The sequence below is a fragment of the Sorex fumeus genome, unplaced genomic scaffold, assembly GCF_029834395.1.
Source record: "Sorex fumeus unplaced genomic scaffold, SorFum_2.1 ptg000032l, whole genome shotgun sequence".
NCBI lineage: Eukaryota > Metazoa > Chordata > Mammalia > Eulipotyphla > Soricidae > Sorex > Sorex fumeus.
The window spans coordinates 7,385,299-7,409,199 of NW_026606089.1; the positions used below are offsets into that span (position 1 = coordinate 7,385,299).

General features: G+C 39.4%; 1 pseudogene; it reads right to left on the reverse strand.

Moving 5' to 3' along the window:
- Window positions 1-23,582: 23,582 nt before the first annotated feature.
- On the reverse strand, window positions 23,583-23,679 carry LOC130025955 (uncharacterized; annotated as a pseudogene).
- Between the last annotated feature and the right edge of the window lie 222 nt (window positions 23,680-23,901).

Genomic DNA, 23,901 nt, shown 5'->3' on the forward strand with positions numbered 1-23,901 from the left:
TTATTCTAATATATTTTTCACAAATTTAAGTGATGCATCATAGTTAATTGGTTGGTAATAAATGTTATGAAGTTTGAGATGCTGTGAAATGTGGTTGTTTTGGGGAGGGGCTGGGGGTTGAAGGATGGCATGGGAAAGAGTGGGAAGTTATAGAGAGGACAAAGGGGGAATAGACAAGACTCTGAGAAAGAGAAACTTGGTCCAGGGTTACAAAGGCCATAAGAGGAGTAATTGCATGGGCCTGGTGAAGAGTGGGGTAGGGTCAGAGGAAGAGTATAGCTGATAGGGCATTTGCTCTGCAAGCAAAAAGGACCCAGTTCAATTCTTGCAATCTTTTATGGTCCCCAGAGACCCACCAAATGTGAAACTTGTGCGCAGAGCCAGGAGTAAGTCTAGAGCACAGTCAAGTATGCTCCATCCCTGGTGTCCTCGAAAAAAAAAATGGGAGAAATGGCATGGACTGGGGGTTTGGATTAAAAGAACAAGGTTTACACATCAAGGTTCAGTCCTCCTGAACCTTGTTTTTATTGCCTATGGGTATTATTTTTACACTTGATCACTTGACATCCCCTTACACATTGATTTGCACGGGCGGGCACCAGTAATATCTCCATCCGTTCCTGTTGGTTGCTAGTGTAGCCCAATGGCGTCTGCTCACTCCAGAAACACAAAGAGCCTCAAACCATCGTTCAGGGTTTTGACAAAAAAGTCTGACCATCTCATATATGGGCGACCACATGATCTTTTGACTTCCCATGCAATCCAGTTGGTAATGACTCTAGTTCAGTGGTCATCTCCAAATCGCATTACATGTCCAGCCCATATGATTTTCAAAGCCTTAGCAAATGGAACAGTCTCCCTGATTCTCGATCACCGACCAACGACTGAACTTTGGATTCCTTCCCTCACTTGAGTAAATCCTGATAGTCTAAGCATAGCTCTTTGGTTCCTCTTTCCTTTTTCTTTTTTTTTTCTTTGCTTTTGGGTCACACCCGGCGATGCACAGGGGGTTGCTCCTGGATCAGGCACTCAGGAATTACTCCTAGCTGTGCTCAGGGGATCATATGGGATGCTGGGAATCGAACCGAGTTTGGCTGTGTGCAAGGCAAATTCCCACTGTGCTATTGCTCCAGCCCCTCAATACCTCTTTGGGAGACCCAAATAGCGTTCTCACCCTGTTTTCATAGGGACCACGTCTCTAATGTATGTTAAGGCAGAAAGAATAGTAGAGTCGAAGAGATGTGCCCAGAGCTGGAGGTTCTTCATGCTCTTAGCTATTTCTTTGACACTCTTGACGACATTCCAAGCTGTTCTCTTTCTCTTGCACAACTCAGGTGCCAGGCCGTTTGTCATGTTGAGTTCCCGACCTAGGTACATATAACTGCTGCATTCAGAGATGTTCTTTTATTTGAGAGTGAATGGAATGTCAGGAACGAGTTCCTTTCTCATGAACATTGTCTTCGTGGGATTCAGCTGCAGTCCGACTTTCCACACTTACGGACGAAGTCGGCCAGAATTTCTACCACTTGACTAATATTTGGTATTATGAGAATGATGTCATCAGCGAAGTGGAGGTGGTGTAGTTGCCAAACTTCTTTCTTCACTCCCGTTCCTTCCCATTCTAGTCATCTCATGATGTATGTGAGTTTGAACGACCTGTTTGGCTAGGGCTTCGATGACTGCTTCCATCTCAACAGAATCAAAGGCCTTCTTTAAATCAGTAAATGTTAGACAGAGTGGCATCTTGAACTCCCGAGAAACCTCAATGAGCTCGGTCACTGTGTGGATATGGTCGACAATGCTTATTCCTTTTCAAACTCCGGTTTGTCTCATGGTTGTCCTTCATCTAGTGTTCTACCAATCCTCTTCTGGATAACTCGAGTGAACAGCTTGTAGATGATGGACTATAGGGAGATTGTGCAATAGTTGCCAAAGTCGTTGATGTCTCCCGTCTTGTACAGTAGAACAGTCCTGCTGGTTTTCCATTGGGTCAGAAACTTGCATTCAGACAAGTAGCGTGTGAAGAGCCGAGCCAGTGTATGGATGAGTACTGATGGCAGATTCTTCAGGTGTTTTGATCTTACCTTGTGTGGGATGGGTGCTGTTCGCTTCTTTAATGACAAAAGGTCCTGTCAGATTTCAGAAGGGAGAAAGTTGGAACCACATATCCATCCTGTGGAATTTGGTATGTGGGCAGGTGGACATGGGTATTGAAGAGATCTGAGTAGAAGTCATGGAAATATTCTCCATTACCCTCATGGAAGATGTGATAGATCCATCAGGACTTCGGAAGGCAGTCATCTTGGTCTTGTAGTTGGCGAAGGATAGGCGGGTGTTATGACTACTTTTCTCGGCTTCTGCTGCATCAGCCAGCACTGCTGCTCTTCTCTCTTTGGGGTCTTCCTTTATTGCTTCTCTGCACTGCTTTGCGATCTTGAACATTAGCTTAGTGTTGCCTGAGGCTCCTGCCAAGCCACATTGGCAAAGGAGCGCAAGAGTTTCTGAAGAAAGGCATCTTTTGTGGATTTTGCTCTTTCGACGTTCCTTGCACAATCATGGAGTTGCTGAACCAGTCGATCGCATTTTTCTTCAATGTTGAAGATGCCATCAATGATGGCATCTTCCCATGTTGCCACAGTTGTGCCAAAGAGCTCCCAGTTGGTGGTCGTTCTGGGAGTTTTCTTCTTAAACTTTGCAGCCCTTTCTCCCCACTCTATGAAGTAGAATTTTGCACTACCGAGCTGCCGCCATGCTCCAGGCCTCTTTCCGGACTGGTTGGGCCAAATCTCATGCGTGAGTGAAGCCCCACAGAACTACATAAAGTGGAACTTTGTGTCCTTGGACTCCAGGCTCAATGGACCCGGAAACAGAGATCCTCTGCCTGCTTCCACCAATCTACGGTGACCTAGGGATCACACCCAAAAGACCCAACCTGCCAGAGCCTGATAAACACCTCATTGGCCGACCTCTACTACCTCCACTACCCAGCCGCCACCATGCTCCAGGCGCCTTTCCAGACCACGTGGGCACTTTGCAGCCAAGTGAAGCATCATAAGACACTTCATACCCATTTTTCATTATTGCTGAACCATATTTTATGGGATTTAAATACGGTTTGAACCATAGGAACACCTGCAAGAGTGATTAGAGACTTCCCTAAAAGCCTCTATCCCTCTCAGAGAGCCAGGCAAGCTACTGACAGTATCACACCTGCACAACAGAGTCTGGTCAGCTATTTGTGGCATATTCGACATGCCACATACAGCAAATACAATGGGTCTAATTCCCCTGACCCTGAAAGAGCCCCCAATACAGCAGCGTTAAGAAGAATGAGCAAGTAGTAGAGGCTGATAATATCGCAGTGCTTAAGTAGACTGCCAAAACGAAAGACGCAAACAACTGTCTGTACTTTCAACGCACTTACACTCACACTAGAAGCATCCATCAAGGACCTGATAGTGCAAGTGTGGAAGATCAAGCACGACATCATTGGTCTGACTGAGAGTAGAAGGCATTGATCACATACATGCCATTTTCAACCCTGGAGAAGGAGTGTTCCTCGGAACATGAAACCAAAGAGGTGGTGGTGTCGATGACCTTGTCAACACAAACTTGGCCTGGAGTATTGACTCATTCAAATGCCTAACATCCTGAATCCAATGATCGTTCTTGAATAGATGTCTACTACTACTGGCAGCTTCTATTTGCGTTGTCTATGCACCAACATCCAATTACGATGAAGAAGAAATTGAGAAGTTCTACATGGAGCTAGAGAAGTTCTATAAAGAAGACCACACCTTCTACAAGATCATTGTCAGTGGTTTTAATGCAACCATAGCACTGAAAAGATCACACAAAGAAGTCCACATTGGAACCCATGGCCTAGAATGGAACGAACGGGTGAAAGACTGACTTCATCATGTCGACCAAGTCTATCCAGGGTAACTAACAGGTCCAGAAGGCCTAATCAAACGTTGGACATGGGAGTCTCTTGGTGGACAGTTCCCCAACAAAATTGGCCACATTATATTCTGTCAATGGTTTTGTCGGACCAATGTCGCTGTCGTTCTAAAATTCCAACAGGATTGAACCAGCATTTCCATGGTGCTGAACATGATATTTGAAAAAATATAGAGGGTCTAGATATTTTTCTCTCTTTTCACAGAGGATTTGACTGTCTTTTGTAAGGCAGCAGAATAAGAGCGCATCTTAGCCCAACCAGAGAGTGACAGGCCTAGATGCAGGAAGCATCTTCACCACACGGTTAGGGCTCACTCTTTCCAAGGGTACAGCTATGCTGGAACTTCATCTTAAAACTGGGAGTAGTTCCCAGGGTATCTCCCTTTGGGAGGAACCCATGTTTGATTTTTTTTGTTTCCAGAATTCCCAAAACTCACCTCTACCAGATTCCTTGTACCTGCAGCACGGAGATAACTCACCTATTGAGGTTATTGCATCAAGGTGATTCACACCCCAGTTTTTGCTGGAATCTTGATCACTTGGGCTCTAATGGAATTGGTAGAGCCCACATCCTATTTATGTCTACAAATCCCCTTCCCACCAGATTGAGGAGACACCCACTGGCTTCTCTGTCTCTTCCTGTTGAAGATCAGCACTCATGACCTGAAGTAGCAGCTGAAGAAAGTATATCTAACTCAGTAGATGTTTCTACTCACTAAGAACTTACCTCTCAAATGTTGCTATTTTTAGTTGTTTGCTTCTGCCATCAAATATTTCATTATTAGGTCCAGAGGGATAGTGTAGGGTGTAGGGAGCTTGTCTTGCACATGAGAAAACCCAGGTTCAAAACCTGGTTCCACAAAGGGTCCTCTGACCTTCCAGGAGTGATATCTGAATGCAAAACCTTGGTAAGTCCTGAGTACCATCATGTGATCCAGCCCCCAAAAGAACTCATTATTAATTGCTCCATTTATTCTAGTTGCTCTCAGTAAAAAAGTAGTTCTATAACAAGGTGTCTCAAGATTGCCAGATGCTGAAGTTTATACATATAAGGATGTGTCCTTAGCAATGAGTATAAAACAAGGCAGATTTGGATGGAATGAAGGGATGAGGAAATTTAGAGCAGCAACAAGAAAAGATAGAAGAGGTGGATTATAAAATCTAAGCTGCCTAAGAAAGAGGTGAAGACTCGATGTGCCCCAGAGGGGGCGGGTGAGACCCCCTCCCCGCCTTCAAGCGACCCAGCCCCAGCAGCCAAAAACCTCTAGCACCCATCCTCCGCCATGCTCATGGCTGCTCTCTGCATTCCTGGGCTGAGCATCACCATGAGCATGGCGCTGGCTGGGTTCTGGAGGTTTTAGGCTGGTAAGAAGGTGTAATTGTAGTGGGATTGGTGTTTGGATATTAAATGTAATAAATATTGTGAACTCAAGAAGAAAATACCCAACTAAATCAAAAAATGGGGCGAGGAAATGAACAGAAAGTTTCGCAAAGAAAAAATCTGAATGGCTAAAATGCACATGAGAAAATGCTCTACATCACTAATCATCAGAGAGACGCAGATCAAAACAACAATGAGATATCATTTCATACCACAGAGTCTGGCCCACATCCACAAGAACAAAAGCAACCGGTGCTGGCGCAGATGTGGCGAGAAAGGGACACTCCTTCACTGCTGGTGGGAATGCTGACTGGTCCAACCCTTTTGGAAAACAGTATGGATGATTCTCAAAAAATTAGAATTTGATCTGCCATTTGACCCAGCAATACCACTCCTGGTAATATATCTCAGAGAGGCAAAATGTATAGTCGAAGTGACATCTGCACTTGTTTGTTCATTGCAGCACTCTTTACAATAGCCAGAATCTGGAAAAAACCTGAGTGTCCGAGAACAGATGACTGGTTAAAGAAACCTTGGTACATTGACACAATGGAGTACTATGTAGTGGTTAGAAAAGATGAAGTCATGAAATTTACATACCCGTGGTACTACATGGAAAGTATCATGTTAAGCGAAATGAGTCAGAAAGAGCGGGATAGACATAGAAAGATTTCATTCATCTGGGGATCAGAAAGCAACAAATTGGGAGACTAACACCCAGGAGTGGCTGATATTAGTACCAGGAATTTTGCTCCATGACTTGGAGGCCACGTGCTAAGGGATAAGGAAGCTCAGTTAAAGAAGAGAGCACCAAATAAACCAAATAAAGGGTGTTGGGAGTATCCTCCCAGGGTGGGAGAAGCATGCTGAAAGTAGAATATATACCAAACATGATTGCCACTCAATGCCACTCTTGCAAACCACAGGACCCTAAAGGAGAGAGAGAGAGAGAGCAAGGGGGAATGCCCTGCCACAGAGGCAGGGTGGGAAGGGGGGGATGGGGTTGGGAGGGATGCTGGGACCTGTGGTGGTGGAGGATGGGCGCTTGTGGAGGGATGGGTACCTGATCATTGTATAACTGAAACCCAAACACAAAAATTTGTAAGTCTATAACTGGACCTCATAGTGTTACACTAATAAAAATTCTTTTTTTAAATATAAAAAAGTAAATAAATATTGTGAACTACTTTTCTGGGGGGTTTTGGCCTCCAGGGTTCTCCTGGGGTAAGGCGGGAAACTCAAAGTGCCCCCTTCCAGTTTGCACTGGTGAAGATCTTGGGTATTAACCCTTTATCAGAAAACACTTCTGAAAATGTTTTTTCCCTTTCGGTAGGGTCTTTTAACTAGGACTCAGGATTATTTTTTTTCTTTTTTTTTGAAATTTTATAATTGGAACAATAGCATAGTGGGTAGGGTGTTTGCCTTGAACACGGCCAACCTTGGTTCTATTCCTCCAGCCCTTTCAGAGACCCGGCAAGCTACTGAGAGTATTTCACCCACACACAAAGTCTGGCAAACTACCTGTGATGTATTCGATATGCCAAAAACAGAAACAACAAGTCTCACAATGGAGACATTAGTGGTGCCCGCTTGAGCAAGTCAATGACCAACGGGAGGACAGTGACAGCGACAGTGACTTTATCAAATAATAAAATTTTAAAAAGAGAGGGGTGAATATTGAAGAATATTTAAAAATACAAAGGCCAACCTATTATGAGTCACTAATGGTTAGGATGAGCTGGAGCAATAGCACAGCGGGTAGGGCGTTTGCCTTGCAAGCAGCCAACATGGCCAACCTGAGTTCAATTCCTCTGCCCCTCTCGGAGAGCCTGGCAAGCTACCAAGAGTACCTCGCCCTCATGGCAAAGCCTAGAAAGCTACCCGTGACACAGAGGCAGGGTGGGATGGGGGTATGGGGTGTGGGATGGATACTGGGAACCATGGTGGTGGGAAATGGGCACTGGATGGGTATTTGATCATTGTATAATTGAAACCAAAGCACAAAAATTTGTAAGTCTACAACTGTACATCATGGTGTCTCACTAATTGAAATTTAAAAATAAAAAATAAAGAAAATTGGAACATAAAGTAAAAATAAAACAAGAGAAAGATCTAACAATAGCAAAGAGGACTATAGTACTCAAAAAGTTGAAAAACAGGCACATTGGCAAGTATTTTTAAATAAGCATCCAGCAGACAATATAGCATTGTTCGTGAACAAATCTACTCTATGGATTCACCTCATCCTTGAAATGGAAAAGGACAATTTGTTAGTTACAAATTTGCAAATAAGATATATACCATCTATTTTTTGCTATGTTTCTATGCTTTACCAAGTATTATTCTAATTTTTAAATTTACTTTACTGATTAAAACAGTATTTGCCTGCATTAAACTTTTTAATTAAATGTTTTATTAGAAATGATTTTTAATTATTAAAATGTTTTACTACATGTCATTTTAAAAAAGAAACATATAGGCTATAGAGCTAGTGAAGTATGTAGAGGGTGTTTACCTTGTATGCACCTAACCTGAGTTCAATCCCAGGAACCCTGAGACTGCCAGGAGTGATCTCTGGATACAGAGTAAGAAGTGAGCCAGGAGCACATCTGGGTGCAATACCCTCCCCTCAAAAAAAGGAAGAAAAGAAAAGAAAAACATATAACTGATTCTTGAGTAACATAGAGGTTAAGAGTGCTAGCTCCTATATAAGTGTTGAAAACCCCCAAATTTAATGGAGAGTCTGCTATTGACCAAGAAGATGGTTTTTTAACAGTATTTAATTACATTGTCTACAAGTAGTGATATGTGTGGTCTGTAAATGTGTAAATTTTGATACATTCAAAAATTTACAATGAATTTTATAATAGACTTTATAATATATTTGTATTTCATGGTAATAAGTGATAAATTTTATTTCTGTTTTTTGCGGTGTATTTGGGCCATAGTATGTGGTGCTTAGGACTTCAGACTCTGTGCTCAAGGGTCATTCCTGGTGGTGCCAGCCATTAATTTCTGTTGACTGTGTGCATGGTAAGTGCTTTAACCCCTATACTAAGTCTGGGGTCCAATCAAATCAATTATCTACATATATTTTATACATGCATGGCATACTTTCTCTTAGATTTTTTGATATTTCTAGGATATATTGATCATCTTTAATTATTTCACATCAATACCAATGTCCAAATATTTTCAAAATATAATTATTGAAAAAAATCATATAGAAGTCCAAATTTGTATTGTTCATGGGATAACTATATTAAGAAGAAAATAGAACCACAAAATACATACAAGTAAAATGAAGGTACATTTCTTTGGAGTCTTTCAATTATGTATTTATATTAGTATATATACAAGTATAATTTTTACATAATCAATTGCAGTTACTATATAATGTTTATTGATATTTTATAATTGTAATGCTGCGGGGAATTTGCTGCTAAGATGACTTTGATGTGAACATTTATATCTATTTGTCTACTTTTCTGATTGTTTACTTAAGATCAATTCTTAAACGTAACTTACTTATGACTGGATATGTAGCTCGGGACAAAAGAACTTGGCTTGCAAGTATGAAATTTTTGTTTTTATACTTTGCGCTATAGAAACAAAAGCAAAATCATTAACTGTGGTTGGAAATATGCCTCGGTGGTAAAATATTTGCCTCACATTTCTGAGGCTATGCGTTTGATCCCTGAATTTCCATATACACACACAAAAGCTAACTTGCAAAAAAGTCTCACACTGGAGATGTTACTGGGCCCTCTCGAGAAAATCGATGAACAATGGGAGAATAGTGACAGTAACAGTGACTTAAAGAACATTAAACTGCTTTAAATTCTGTATTGCCTAACTATTATACAGATTTAATTCTCAATAAAATAACTTGAAAAGGTCTATTTTCTAATATCTTTGCTAGGAAAAGATATTACCTGAGCTTTCAATATTTGTAATTTGAGGGGAAATTTTAATTTCTCATTTTAATTTGTGCTCTTTGTCTACTAGTGAGCTTGAAAATTGCTCTTGTGTGGTACTACATGAAAATAGTATGCTAAGCGAAATGAGTCAGAAAGAGAGGGACAGACATAGAAAGACTACATTCTTCTGGTTAACATAAAGTAAGAAAATAAGAGACTAACCCCCAAGAATAGCTGTGATAAATATACAGGTTGTTCACTCCATGGCTTAGAGGCCAGCTGCACTCTCTAGGGGTAAAGGCAGCGCAGTTGGAGAAGGGAACACCCAATAAAAGGTGTTGGGAAGATCTGCCCAGGATGGGAAATGCCTGCTGAAAGTAGTCTATGGAAAAAACAGGATTGCCACCCAATGTCTCTTCTGCAGACCACAGCACCCAAAAGAAGAGATAGAACAAAAGGGTGTGCCCTACCAAAGAGTCAGGGTGGGATGGGGGATGGGGGTGGGAGGGATACTGCAATTGGTAGGAGTGGAGAATGGGCACTGGAGGTGGGATGGGTACTCGATCACTGTATAACTGAAACCCAAGCACAACAACTTTAATTCTACAACTGTACCTCATGGTGTTTCACTAATAAATCACTTAATCACTTAATCCCCGTTATTCATCGATTTATTCGAGCGGGTGCCAGTAACGTCTCCATTCATCCCGGTTGCGTGCTAGCGTAGCCCAATGGTATCTGTTCGTTTTAGGAACATGTAGAGCCTCAAACTGATCATTTAGGGTCTTGACGAAGAAGTCTGACCATCTTATAGGTGGGCGTCCACGTGATCTTTTGATGTCTCGTGGAATCCAATCAGTAATGGCTCTAGTCCAGCGGTTGTCTGTAAACCTCATTATGTGTCCAGCCCATCTGATTTTTGATGTCTTGGCAAATGAGACAGCGTCCCTGATTCTTGAGCGTTGACGAAGATCAGAACTCCGGATTCTATCTCTCATTTGAGTGAATCGTGATATTCCAAGCATAGTTCTTTCGATTCCTCTTTGAGAGACCCGAATAGTGTTCTCATCCTGTTTTCGTAGGGTCCAGGTCTCTGAGGCATATGTTAATGCAGGAAGAATAGTGGAATCAAAGAGATGTGCTCGTAGCTGGAGGATCTTTGTCTTTTTAGTTATTTCTTCAATGCTCTTGAAGGCATTCCAAGCCGCTCTCTTCCTCCTGCGTAACTCAGGTGCCAGGTCATTCATCATGTTGATTTCTCGACCTAAGTATATATAACTGTTGCATTCGGAGATGGTGGTTCCGTTGAGAGCGAATGGAGCGTCAGGAACAAGGCTGTTTCTCATAAACATTGTCTTCGTAAGATTCAGCTGTAGTCCGACCTTTCCACACTCACGGTCAAAGTCCGCCAGCATTTGTGCCGCTTGGCCGATGTTTGGTGTTATTAGAACGATGTCATCAGCAAAGCGGAGGTGGTGTAGTTGCCGACCATCTATCTTCACTCCCATGTTTTCCCATTCTAGTCGTCGCATGATGTTCTCGAGGGTGGCACTGAAGAGTTTTGGTGAAATGGTATCACCCTGCCGAACCCCTCTCTTGATATGGATGATTACTTCTTTGTAGAATGGTGAGATCTTGGTAGTGAATCCGCAATAGAGCCCACGAAGGATCCTGATGTATTGAGTTTGTACACCCTGATTGGCTAGGGCTTCCATGACCGCTTCTGTCTCAACAGAATCAAAGGCCTTCTTTAAATCAATGAACGTTAGACAGTGCGGCATCTTGAACTCCCGAGATACCTCAAAGAGCTTGGTTATTGTGTGGATATGGTCAATGGTACTGAATCCTTTTCGGAATCCAGCTTGTTCACATGGTTTTCCTTCATCTAGTGTTCTGCTAATCCTATTCAGGATGACTCGAGTGAATAGTTTGTAGATGACAGACAATAGGCAGATTGGGCGATAGTTGCCAATGTCGTGGATGTCTCCTTTCTTGTATAGTAGTACAGTCTTGCTGGTTTTCCATTGGGATGGAACCTTGCATTCAGACAGGTAGCGTGTGAAGAGTCGAGCTAATGTATTGATGAGTACTGATGGTAAGTTCTTCAGGTGTTCAGGTCTGATCTTGTCTGGGCCAGGTGCTTTTTGTTTCTTTACCGACGAGATGGCATGTTGGATTTCGGAAGGGAGAACATTGGGAACGACATATCCATCATGTGGTATGTGGTATGTGGGCAAGTGGATGTGGCTATTAAAGAGATCTGAGTAGAAGTCATGAATAATCTTCTCCATTGCCCTTCTGGAAGATGTGATAGATCCATCATGATGTCGGAGGGCAGTCATCTTGGTTTTGTAGTTGGTGAAGTACAGGCGGGCATTACGAATGTTTTTCCCAGCTTCTGCTGCATCTACCAGTACTGCTGCTCTCCTGTTTTTGAGGTCATCCTTGATGGCTTTTCTGCACTGTTTTGCCAGTTCACTAATAAAACAAAACAAAAAAATTAAGAAATAAGAAAATTGCTCTTGTGTTTACTAGTCATTTACACTTTTTTCAATACAGATTATATGATCATGGTTTATGCTTATTTTTTTATTCAAGTTTGATACTTAAATACTGATTTATTTCACAGCACTAATTTATTAAAAACATTCCTCCTTGGCCTATCATATTAATTGCCAGTATTTGTTGGTTTTGCTTGTTTTTTGATCACTTAATTTGTTTTTTATCCCTTTTTTTTTCAGATAGTAAAGTTTTGACACAAATGAGCATATGATTTTCTTTATCTTCTACAGTTTTAAACTGAGAACAAATGTTTGTTTTGTATAAATAAGATACCTTTGCATTTACTATTTCTTCTCATTTTATTTACATTTTAACACATCTCGATTCATCTAAAACTTAACCTAGTAAATGTTGTCATTGAAAGAAACCATCATTTTTTTTTTCAATCATAGCATTGTAGCACTGTCCTCCTGCTGTTCATCCATTTGCTTGAGCAGGAACCAGTAACATCTTACACCAAATTGTGAGACTTATTGTCACTGGTTTTGGCCTTTCGAATACGTCATGGGTAGCTTGCCAGGCTTTTGCTATGTGGACGAGATACTCTGGGTAGCTTGCCGGGCATTGAAATCGGAATCAGGGTTGGCCTCCTGCAAGGCAAATGCCCTACCCGCTGTGCTGTTAACGTTATATAAAATATACTAGTAATACCGAGTGCTGTTTCTTTTACAGTGCAATAAAAATGATTATTTAGTAATTTTCTTGATTTATTAATGAAATATGTAACCACTGGAATATAATGGGAGTACTTTTCTAACACAGGAGTCTGAGAAAGGTGCATCTGTTATAACTGACTTGTAGGATTCCATCTCCCTAGCATGCTTCATTCTTCCTCTCTCTCTCTATCCAATCCGGTCTTTTTCTTGGGAATCTGACATCCTGATTGGCTAGCCTCTACCTTTCTACTGCCTACTTTATGACATCATTCTCCCACCAAGTAAACCAACAACTGGTAGAATCTTGGGGTTCCCATGCAGTTGTTTGTAAACAAATTTGAAACATCATGGTAAGTGACCAGTGACCAATGACCAATCACCAGTGAGCAGTCATCTGTACTGAACAATTGTGGTCTTAAGATGCTTCAGTGTTCAGAGGTAATCTCGTACCATCTCCATTTCTCGTCTACCTTTCATCGGTATTTTCTCCTCTCTCAGCATGTCGAGCAGCATGTCAGGTAAAGAATATTACTTTTCAAAGCTTTTCATTAGATTTATCATCCCTAAACTTAGCAGCCAAGTAAAAACATCATGTAGTAATGAAAGAAAATATTCAAGTAGAATTTTATAAGCCACATTTTAGTTTGACTTTGACATTTGATGTGTTATTTTAGACATTGGCTTTCTTTTTCTCACATACAAAGTGTTTTTTCTCGTTGATTACATTATATTTTAGACATACTTACGAGCGCAAATACATGTATATATGTAAATGAGTGTTGATACTCTGTGTTTCTTTTTCCTTTGAATAGTGAATTTTACATGATGTCTATTGAAAAATAGTAAAAAAGACACTTTTTTTTTACAGACTCAGAAAATAGAAACAGAAAATAGAAAATAGAAACCAATATGATATGAGGGGGAATAAAATAGGAAAGAAAGAAAGAAAGAAAGAAAGAAAGAAAGAAAGAAAGAAAGAAAGAATATGGATGGTGATTATCAAGTAATGGGAAAAAGTTTGGACAGAATATTGAAGACAACCAAAGATTTAAAATAAAAAACAAAGAATATATATTAAATATGCTGAGATAAACACACTGAGAGCAATTCAACGCAATTTACTTCAATAAATTCTAGGACTAGAATGTATACTATTTTTTGAGTAGGGTACCAGAGGGAAAACCAGTTTATCAGAAAGCCATCCTTGGTGGCTTTTTTCCCTTATTATATCTTAGAATATAGTACCTGGTACTTGACAATTTGGAATATAAATATGCTTCAGAAATGATGCTTCCCATAAATAGCTACTAGTGGTTATCTAGGGGGGTGGAAGAAACAGAATATTCAATGGATTTATTACGTTCTGGTTTTTAAGTACATGGACGCGCTGCCATTTAAATAAAAAAAATGGTATATTCTATCTTGAATCAGGATATTTGATTCATTTGTGTGGTAAGTAGGTTCTTGGTTAAAGCTGTTTGTCATCTTTACAAATATTATTTTACGTGATTTTGTTTCCTAACATGAGAGTATTTGGAAAATAGTCAATTTCTGTTTTTAGATCCTAAGAGGAAATAGAAAAATCAAGTCTCACATGTCTAATTACACATTTTTGTCCTATTTGCGAATTCTGAGTTTTCCTATACTAAAGACATTTTATTGGATTTTGGTGCTTATTCATTAAACATTGACAAGAACGTTTTCCTGGTTCATAGAGATAATTCTAATCCTGGGGTTGAAAGCAAATTTACAATATTTTGTGATCATTTTTTAAATGGTCTTTTCTGTTTCTTGTGTGATCAACTGAAATCCTATGCTATGTTTATCACGTGTTGTTTGCTTGTTAATATTCAGAGCTATTGATGAGATTAATTTTTTGTACTTACGAAGTTTCTTTCTGTATTTTACTCATTTGAAACATTTCTTGTCTATGAAATACAATCACGTTTATTCCTATTTTCTTTTTTTATGTAGTTACTGGTAAATCTATTCTCTTTAATGGACTCGTAAAGTGTGCACTCAAAAATCACATTCTATTCAATTTTTTGGCTAGCAGTTTTTTCTAAAATAGAATAATGTCTTCATATTGTATATATGGAACAATTTATTAATCACCTTATTGGCCTGTTTTATTTGGTTTTGTTACGGACCACATCCACGTTATTCAGGGCTTACTCTTGGGTCTGCTCTCAATAACTTACTAAACTATGCTGCTTGCTACATAGCTCAAATTTCATTAATATCTATATACATGTTTTTCAGTTCTGTGATACATATTTTTCACGATGTTTTCTTTACACTTCCTTCTATGTAAATCATATGAAATAGAAAAATTATATTCAAGTATGCATTATTATTCTTAGAGTTATTAATAACTACATTGTAGATAAACAACTTAAGACACCGAATGTAAATAAAGTTTTCCTTCCAAAAACATTTCTTGGGAAAAACTCAAGTAGTCATTTTTGAAGTGGATTAAAACTCAGGGTAACCTTCAATGCATCAACAAGATTAAGTCGTATGTGAACCATAAGTAACAGATACTCATTGCACAAGTCAAATGGAAACCTGATGATTGCAATGGTAATAGTTGTAAAGACCCCAATGCCTATATTAATGTAAGGTATCTTCCTTCTGGTTTCTGGCCTTGTAGTGATCATGCAGAGTCCTGGCAAAAAGTCCACATGCTTTAGGTTGCCTAACCTGGAAATTCTTAAGGGCCAGAGAGAGAAAGTATTGGAGGGGATAAGTCACTTGCCTTGTACACAGCCAATCAAGTTGAATCTCTGTCACGGCATACACTCTACTGAATGTTCTAAGCGGTCACTCCAGAGTGTAGAGCCAGGAAGAACCCAAGATCACTGTCAGTTATTGGTCCAAACTCTACACCACCCCACGAACAATAAAATTATTGGAATATAGGAAATCTCTTTGCCATCTCTGGGTCTCAGGTTTCTTCTTGTCCAGAGAATGTTTCCCATTATCTTAGACTTCCTAGTTTGAAAAAGATTCCATTCTAGGAAATAGTATAGGACTCAATAGGAGAGCAAGCTACAGGCATTTCTAGGGTAAGGAGAAACTATCTTTAAGCAAGAAATCCAGGTTTACATAAGATCCACTGGTTCTTCTATAGTTCTGTGTTCACAATGGGAGCACGATACCAAATACACAAAGTGCCAAAATGTTCCAGGCTTTGAATAACCCTAATTTGTTGGAATTTGGGAAACTCAGTTGACTCTTCGTACTAGAAGCATCTCAATGGCTTAAATTTTAAGTTAATATTGTTCCTCTCAGCGTTGAAGGAGATTATTAGTCTCACAGTTTTTTTTCATCACCCTCTTGGTTCTTACAGAAAGTTATCAAAATCTATCTGTATTGCGAACTGCACATACTCTGCAGTTTTCCCTTCCCGTGGTGAATGATACAGCTTCCCTAACAGGAAGTGTTTGCAACTACTCCAGAGTATCTGCTCCAGTGCGTAGTTCTGCTTGGCTCCTGCCCTCATCCTCTGGCACCTATTTCCAATCACTGATGTATAGTGCCTAGCTTTACCAACATTTCAGCACAACAGTTCTATCTGGAGTGTTTCACCAGAGTCATATATCCACCTCAGCTGCTTCCTTCCAAATTGTTTTGGAATGTGATATTGCAGGAAGTGCTGAAGAGAAGTCTTCCATGGAAGAGTTTTCTGTGACTGTCCTTGAGCAAGACTCTGCTGTCTCTTCCATGTCTATGTCAGCTCGCTATGAGAAAATCCTAGATACCAACAACATGGTGTCTGTGTACCCATCACTTTCTGCCAGTCTTGTTGAGAGAACACCATGTCAGGTTCCACATCAGAGTCAAAGCCTGTCACTTCCATTCCAGGAAGGAAGCCAGGTGTATTACTATCATCAAGGCACTCTGGGAACTCTCCTTTCTGGCCTGCAGTCCTATGACTCCATGTCATACACAGGACAAAAGGGCTCTGCCCCCCAAACTTACAGCAACTCATCGCGAGAAATGGTTACGGTTCTGAAGGAGGTTCAGCCCCCAAATAACCAAACAGCAGCCTCCTTTTCTGGAATCGACTTCTCTCTGTCTGCTCAACCCAACACAGAATCGAGTTATCAAGGTAGGTAAAACTAAGAGAAGGGAAAAAAAATTCAATAATTGAGGTCAAAAAAGAGGAAAACTCTCCATAGACAGGTGGTATTTAAGTTAAATACACTGAGATTATTAAGTTTATGAAATGAACTTGAAAGAAATCAGTTCATGTTTAATCCTCTCACTCTTTTTACAGCATGTTATTTTCACACTCAACGTAAGAGCTCCTAAAGGAGATTGGAAGATATGATAGTATAATGGACATCTAGGTTTCATGTAATGAAACTTCAGGAGCACACAAAAGAATACCACATTTTTCCCTAGTTTTTCCATTTGTTAAAAATTTTTATAAGTGAAACATCATGAGGTACAGTCGTAGACTTACAAATTTTTGTGCTTATGTTTCAGTTATACAATGTTCAAGTACCCATCCCTCCACCAGTGCCCATTCTCCACCATGACGGATCCCAGTTTCCCTCCCATCTCCAATACCCACCATCCCACCCAGCCTCTGTGGTAGGGAATGCCACATTTTTCACTGTTCTAGTTCAGCAGTCCTCCAAAATAACCACACTAAAATAAAATACATGTCTTAAACTAATATTTTTGTATGTTCTCGAGACATTTCAAAACTCTTATTGTGATGGTATCACTTTAACTTTCCCTTCCATGAATGAGCAACAAGGTTCTGAATACACTTGGGTTTCGGTTATCCTGTCTCAAGTCATCAAGCCTAGAATCTGTACTTCAGCACAAATTTCATGATAAAGTGGTGCTTCATTCATACTCCTATTCCAGGTTATCAACTTCCTATTATATTTTCAAGAAAGCAAATGAATTGAGACTAGACTACTTTACAATGCTAAGCTCTGGATCGATAGCACAGCAGTAGGGTGTTTGCCTTGCACGCAGCCAACATGGCTGACCCAAGTTCGATTCCTCCACCCCTCTCAGAGAGCCCAGCAAGCTACCGAAAATATCTCGCCTGCACAGCAAAGCCTGGCAAACTCCCCGTAATGTATTTGATATACCAAATACAGTATGGAACTTAATAGTTTAAAAATATCTATTTTTTTTTAAAAAAAGCTTTTGTTTGGATCAGGTTGAATCTGGGTCATAGCCCGTACTGCTCAGGGAATATTCATGGGTCTGTGCTACGGATCACTGCTGAATGTGCTTAGGAGAACATACGTGATACTAAAGATCAAACTGAGGTCAGCTGTGCACAGGGCCAGTGCCTTACGAAATGTACTATCACTCCGTCCTAGGTCTCTTATTTTCAAGTGCAATATATACAGAAACTCTTTCAAATACAAAGAAAACCAAAAATCAACAACACCACATGGCAAACAGTAAGAACTACAACATTTACCTCCACTTCGAGCACAGGGCCTTGTCCATTATCCTTAGAATAGCCAGTAACAATGCTTTGCCTATTTCTGGTAGGAGCACTGTCGTGGAGAACTGATCCACAAAATTGAGTCAGGGGATTGGAAGGAGGGATTTTGGGGCTTTGGGAGAGAGGAAGAGGTTAATTTTTGAGAGAATGAGTAGTGTTATGTTGGAATTATGTTTATAAGAAACCATTATTAATCGAATTATAAATCATAGAATATAAATAATGTTTTAGACGTTTGTCTGTCTCATTTTATTCTTTTAATTTGTTTTCTCTATATGTCACATATGCATGAACTTGTATGATGCCTATCTTTCTATGCCTGATTTATGTCACTAAACATAATACACTCATGTTATCAATTTTTCTACAAATAATAACATTTAACATCATACAACTGAGTAGTATTCCATTGCTTTACCACCTTTCATTCTCAAAATTTGCGGTTTAAAAGAAACAAATATTGGTTTTAACAAAACTCTGGTTTTTAAAATTTTTAGTTCAATGAAGCAAAATAGATTTTTCGAACAACACTTAGAAACTTGTGACAGAGTTGTAGTGTGAAAAGTAATATATGTTCAAGAGAGAAGACTCGTTTAACAAAGCAAGCAAAGAGAGACATAGAGAAAGGAAGCACGGTATTTCCTCAAGGGAGAACACAAGCTTGAGAACCAAGCCGACTCTAGTACTTTAGGAATAAGAACTTGGAGTGGTATGAACTTAACTTGTGCACTTTAGGGGAGAACCTGAGTGAAACTATTAGAAGCAGTTTCAGGAGCATCATAGACTGGAGTCTGCAATTGGAGTGAGGAGGGTAGAGAGTTCTTTCGGAAGATCTGGACTTTGGAGAATAGTAATATTATACCATTAATGATAGTAGCTTTCCGTGGGATTCCAAAAAAATCTTAAACTGTGTCGTCAGAAATGATAACATTCTTAGGTATTTGGATTTCCTGTGGAAACTACTGGAAAGTTGAGTTTATGCTCTGGTTGCCTCCGCCAGAAACAAGGTCAACAAGTCATGAATGAAAAATTGCAAGTTACAAGGATCAAGGATTCTGATCCCATTGGAAGACTAGCTTTTGGGTGTACAGTTTGTACTGATGTCCTGATGTAGATTGTGATCCAGGAATATGTAACAGAAAGGAGGTAGTGAAAGGTATCCTCAGAAGTTGAAGCCTCTGAGACAGAATTCATTTATGCCAACTTATGGGTTATCAATGCTTGCTCATGGCTGCTACCATTATAACATGCCATTCAATGGTTCTGTGGTTTCAATTTACTGTGACAATGTAAAGATGAAGTTTCTAAATGGAAGGTAAAAATCTGAGGCCCTCAAGATGATGAATTATGGGGAGGGGGGAGCTGGAGCAATAGTACAGCAGGTAGGGCATTTGCCTTGCACACGGCCTACTCAGGTTAGATTCCCAGCATCCTGTATGGTCCCCCCAAGCACCGTGAGGAGTAATTCCTGACTGCAGAGCCAGGAGTAACCCCTGTGCATCGCCAGGTGTGACCCATAAATGCAAAAAAATAAAAAGATGATGCCTTACCTTTAGATACTTTGAAGTCAAATAGAAACAGTCAGAAAGCTCCCCAGAAAAGACTTCTCCAGGGTCGAAAACATCATCACCTGTAGCGTGAGAGCATACAGAAAATAAGGTGTCCATTTTATGCCAAGTTAAAGCAAGTCAGACATGATCTTGGAAAGTTTGTCAAATGAGAGCATGGATATAGGAAGAATAAGGTGCCAGCTGAATCTTAGAGGTAAAATATACAAAGGTCAACAAGTAGGAGGTACTGTGGCGACCAGGTCTACTAAGAAAAGCATTTTTTAAAAAAGAAAATGCAATGAAACATCAAATAAGACCTTTTTAAATGTTTAAGAACAGGGATATAACTCAGTGATAGAACATTTGCCTTCCATTGTATAATGATCTGTGTTTGATCCTAAGCACTGCAAAGAGCATTATTTTTAATTTTTAATTTCTTTCTTTCTTGCTTGCTTGTTTGCTGTTTTGTTTTTTGGGTCTCACCTGGCAAAGTATAGGGGTTATTTTTAGCTTTTAAGAGAAGTTATGAAGTTATACCTCTCGGAAAGACTGGCAAGCTACCGAGAGTATTCCGCCCGCACGGAAGAGCCTGGCAAGCTATCCGCTGTGTATTCGATATGCCAAAACCAGTAACTACAACTGGTCTCATTCACCTAGCACGCGACAGGGACAAATGGAGACGTTACTGGCGCCCGCTCGAGCAAATCGACGACTAACGGGAAGTTAAGTGATTAAGTGATTAAGAGAAGTTATAATTTTACATTTTTACCTGTGGTTTAAAAGGAAATCTAAAATATTTTAGAGTCAATATATGTGAGAAGAATAAATGTCACAGGAATTATTTAGTATACTTAATGATACAGCAGTCAGAATTTTGAGGTTAATTTTATGGGTATTGCATAAATAATTTTTCTCCATTATGTGGGCTGTCTTTTTATCATGGTCACCAGTTTTTCTGAGTTGCAGAAATTTCTTAGTTTAATGTAGTCTCATTTGTTTATCTTCACTTCCTCTTCCTTGGTCAATGGTGTTTCATTCTAGAAGTCTCCCTTAGCTTTAACGTCATGGAGGGATCTTCCCACATTTTTCTCCATATATCTTAAGAATTCAGGTATGATATTGAGGTCTTTAATTCATTTGATCTGACTTTGTTCCTGGCACTATAAATAGGTCTGACTTCATCTTTTTTGCATGTTGCTGTCCAGTTTGCCCAGCACCAGTTGCTGAAGAGACTTCCTTGCTCAACTTCATAGTTCTTGAGCCTTTATGAATGATTAGGTAATAATAATTTGGGGGTCAGCGTCAGGATATTTGACGACATTCCATTGATCTGAGCCCTGTCATTATCTGAATACCATGCTTTTTTGATTACTACGACTTTGTCCTAGGATTTGAAGTTGGGGAAGGTGATCCCATCTTCTTTTTCCAAAGATTGGTTTAGCTATTCATGGGAGTTTATTGTTGTTTATGAATTTCAAGAATTTTTAATCTGTTTCTTTGAAAAATGTTATTGGTATACTTATATGAAGTGCATTGAATCTTAATAGCGCTTTGGGGTTTATTGCTATTTTGACAGTGTTAATCCTCTCAATCCATGAGCATGGGATGTGATTCCATTTCCTCATATCCTCTTTTATTTCTTGAAGTGGTGTTTTGTAGGGTTTTTTTTTTTTGGTATAGATCCTTAACCTTCTTAGCTGTTTCTAATATACTTGATTTTCTGATGTATTATTGTGAATGGGATTGTTCTTCTCCTATCTCTTTTTTCTCTTTCATTATTAGTATACCAGAAAGCCATGGACTAATGGATATTGATTTAGCAATATGCTACTTTACTAAACAAATCTATTGTTCCCAGGAGCTTTTTTGTAGATTCTTTGAGATTTTCTAAGTATAGTATCATGTCATCTCCAAATAGTAAAAGCTTGAGTTTTTCCTTTTTTATCTGGATGCCCTTGATATCTTTTTCTTACCAAATCATATGGCAAGTACTTCAAGTATTATGTTGAATAGGAGTGGTGAGAGTGGGTAGCTTGGTTTGTGCCTGATTGTATTCTGGGATTCTAGCTCATTGATTTCTGGCCCAAGCCTTTAGTTGTTCCCCGTTGAGAATAATGCTTGCTGTGGGTTTGTGATAGTTTGCTTTGACTATATTGAGGAAAGTACTTTCAACTCCCATTTTGTTGAGAGTTTTTCATCATGAATGTGTGCTGGATCTCATCAAATGCTTTATCTACATCTATTGATATGATCATATGACTTTTATCTTTATTTTATTGAGATGGTGTATTCTGTTGATTGACTTGAGAATGTTAAGCCATCCTTGCATCCCCAAGATAAACCTACTTGGTCTTAGTGTGTGATCATTTGTTGAGTTTCTGGATTTTCTTTGCAGTTATTTTCTTAAAGATCTTTGCATCTGTATTTATCAAGGAAATATCTGTAATTATCTTTTTTTTGTGGTTTCTCTGTCTGATCTGAGTATCAGGATGAACTTTGCCTCATAGAAACTGTTTGGTAGTATTTTTGTTTCTTCAATTTCCTGGAAAATCTTAAAAAATGTTTGGCATCAGGTCCTCTTTAAAGGTTTGAAATATTTCATTAGTGAATCCATTTGGGCCTGGGCTCCTGTTTTAGGGGATGCTTTTTATTATCATTTCAATTTGCTTGGTATTGATAAAGGTAAAAGGTAAAGGCCCTCCCTTTGTTCATCGATTTGCTCAAGCGGGCCCAGTAACGTCTCCATTGGAGACTTTGTTGTTACTGTGTTTGGCATATCAAATACGTCACGGGGAGCTTGCCAGGCTCTGCCTTGCGGGAGAGATACTCTCTCGGTAGCTTGCCGGGCTCTCCGAGAGGGGCGGAGGAATCGAACTCGGGTCGGTCATGTTGGCTGCGTGCAAGGCAAACACCCGACCGCTATGCTATCGTATTCGAAATCTTCTTGGTTCAGCCTTGGGAGGTAATTGGAATCCAGTAATTTATCCATTTATTCAAGATTCTCTCATTCCTTGCTGTAACGATTCTCAAAATAATCACTGATGATCCTCTGGATTTCTGTAGTTTCTATTATGATGTCCCCCTTTGCATTTCTGATTCGTTTATTAGGATTCGTTCTCTTTGTTTATTTGTGAGTCTTGCTTATGGTTTATTGATCTTATTTATTTTCTCAAAGAACCATGTCTTGCTTTTTGTTGGTCTTCTGGATTGTATTTTGGGATTCTAGCTCATTGATTTTTGCTCCAGGGTTTATTATTTCCTTCCTCCTGCCTAGCTTGGACTCCTTTAATTGGTCATTTTCCAAAATCTTGAACTGTAAGTTATTTTTGTAGGCCCTTTCTTTCTTCCTGATGAATTTTGCAGAGCTAAAAACGTTCCTCTTAGCACTGCTTTTGCTGTGTCCCACAAGTTCTGGTAGCTCCTCATTCTCATTTGTTTCTGGAATCTTTTTATTTCCTCTTTGATTTCTATTCTAAGCCAATGGTTGTTCACTACTTCCCTCAAATAAAATATTTTCTTGCTGATTTTTTGTCTGTTTAATATATTGAGAAGTGAGAAAGTACTTTCAAATCTCCATCTAGTATTGTGTTGCTATCAATGTTTTTCTTTAAGTCTATTAGAACTTGTTTTTACATATTTTGCTGGTCTGTCATTAGGAGCATATACATTGAGGAGGGTGAGTTTTTTCTGATGTACAGATACCATGATCATTAAGAAATGACCTACACTGTCTCTTACAACCTTTAGCCTGAAGTCCATGTGGTCTGATACTAGTATGGCCACTCCAGATATTTGGAGGTGTTTTTTTCTCGAAGAATTGTTTCCCAGCCTTTGAGTTTGAGCCCATGTTTTCTTTGATTATTCAGATGTGTTTCTTGCAGGCAGCAGAATGTTGGGTTCAGTTTTCTAATTCATCCTGCCATCCTCTGCCTCTGAATTGCTGCTTTTAGTCCATTGACATTGAGAGAGATCATTGTGATGGGGATTTGTGCTAACTTTATGTCAAAATTTGGAGTACTTGTGGGGCTTGTCTTAGATTAATGTAGCCCTGTTAATTTTTCTTGCAACAAAAATGTGGAACACTTTACAAGTTTGCATGTCATCTCTGTTCAAGGACCATGCTAATCTCTGTATCATTTCAATTTTAGTACATGTGTTGCCAAACTGAGTATGAGTTTTTTTTCCCTATTTTTCTCTTCTGATTTCTTTGAGTGTTGTCCTTACTCACTCCTATGGCAGACGGTGATTCCTAATCAAGGTAGGTATTTCAAAGCAGCTTGAAGCTATATATTTAGAACCTTCTTGTCCCAGAAGAAAAAGTATGGTTTTTACCATATTCTCTTTTACCATACCCAGGGCATCAGCTTTGCAAATTATTTCTTTTGGA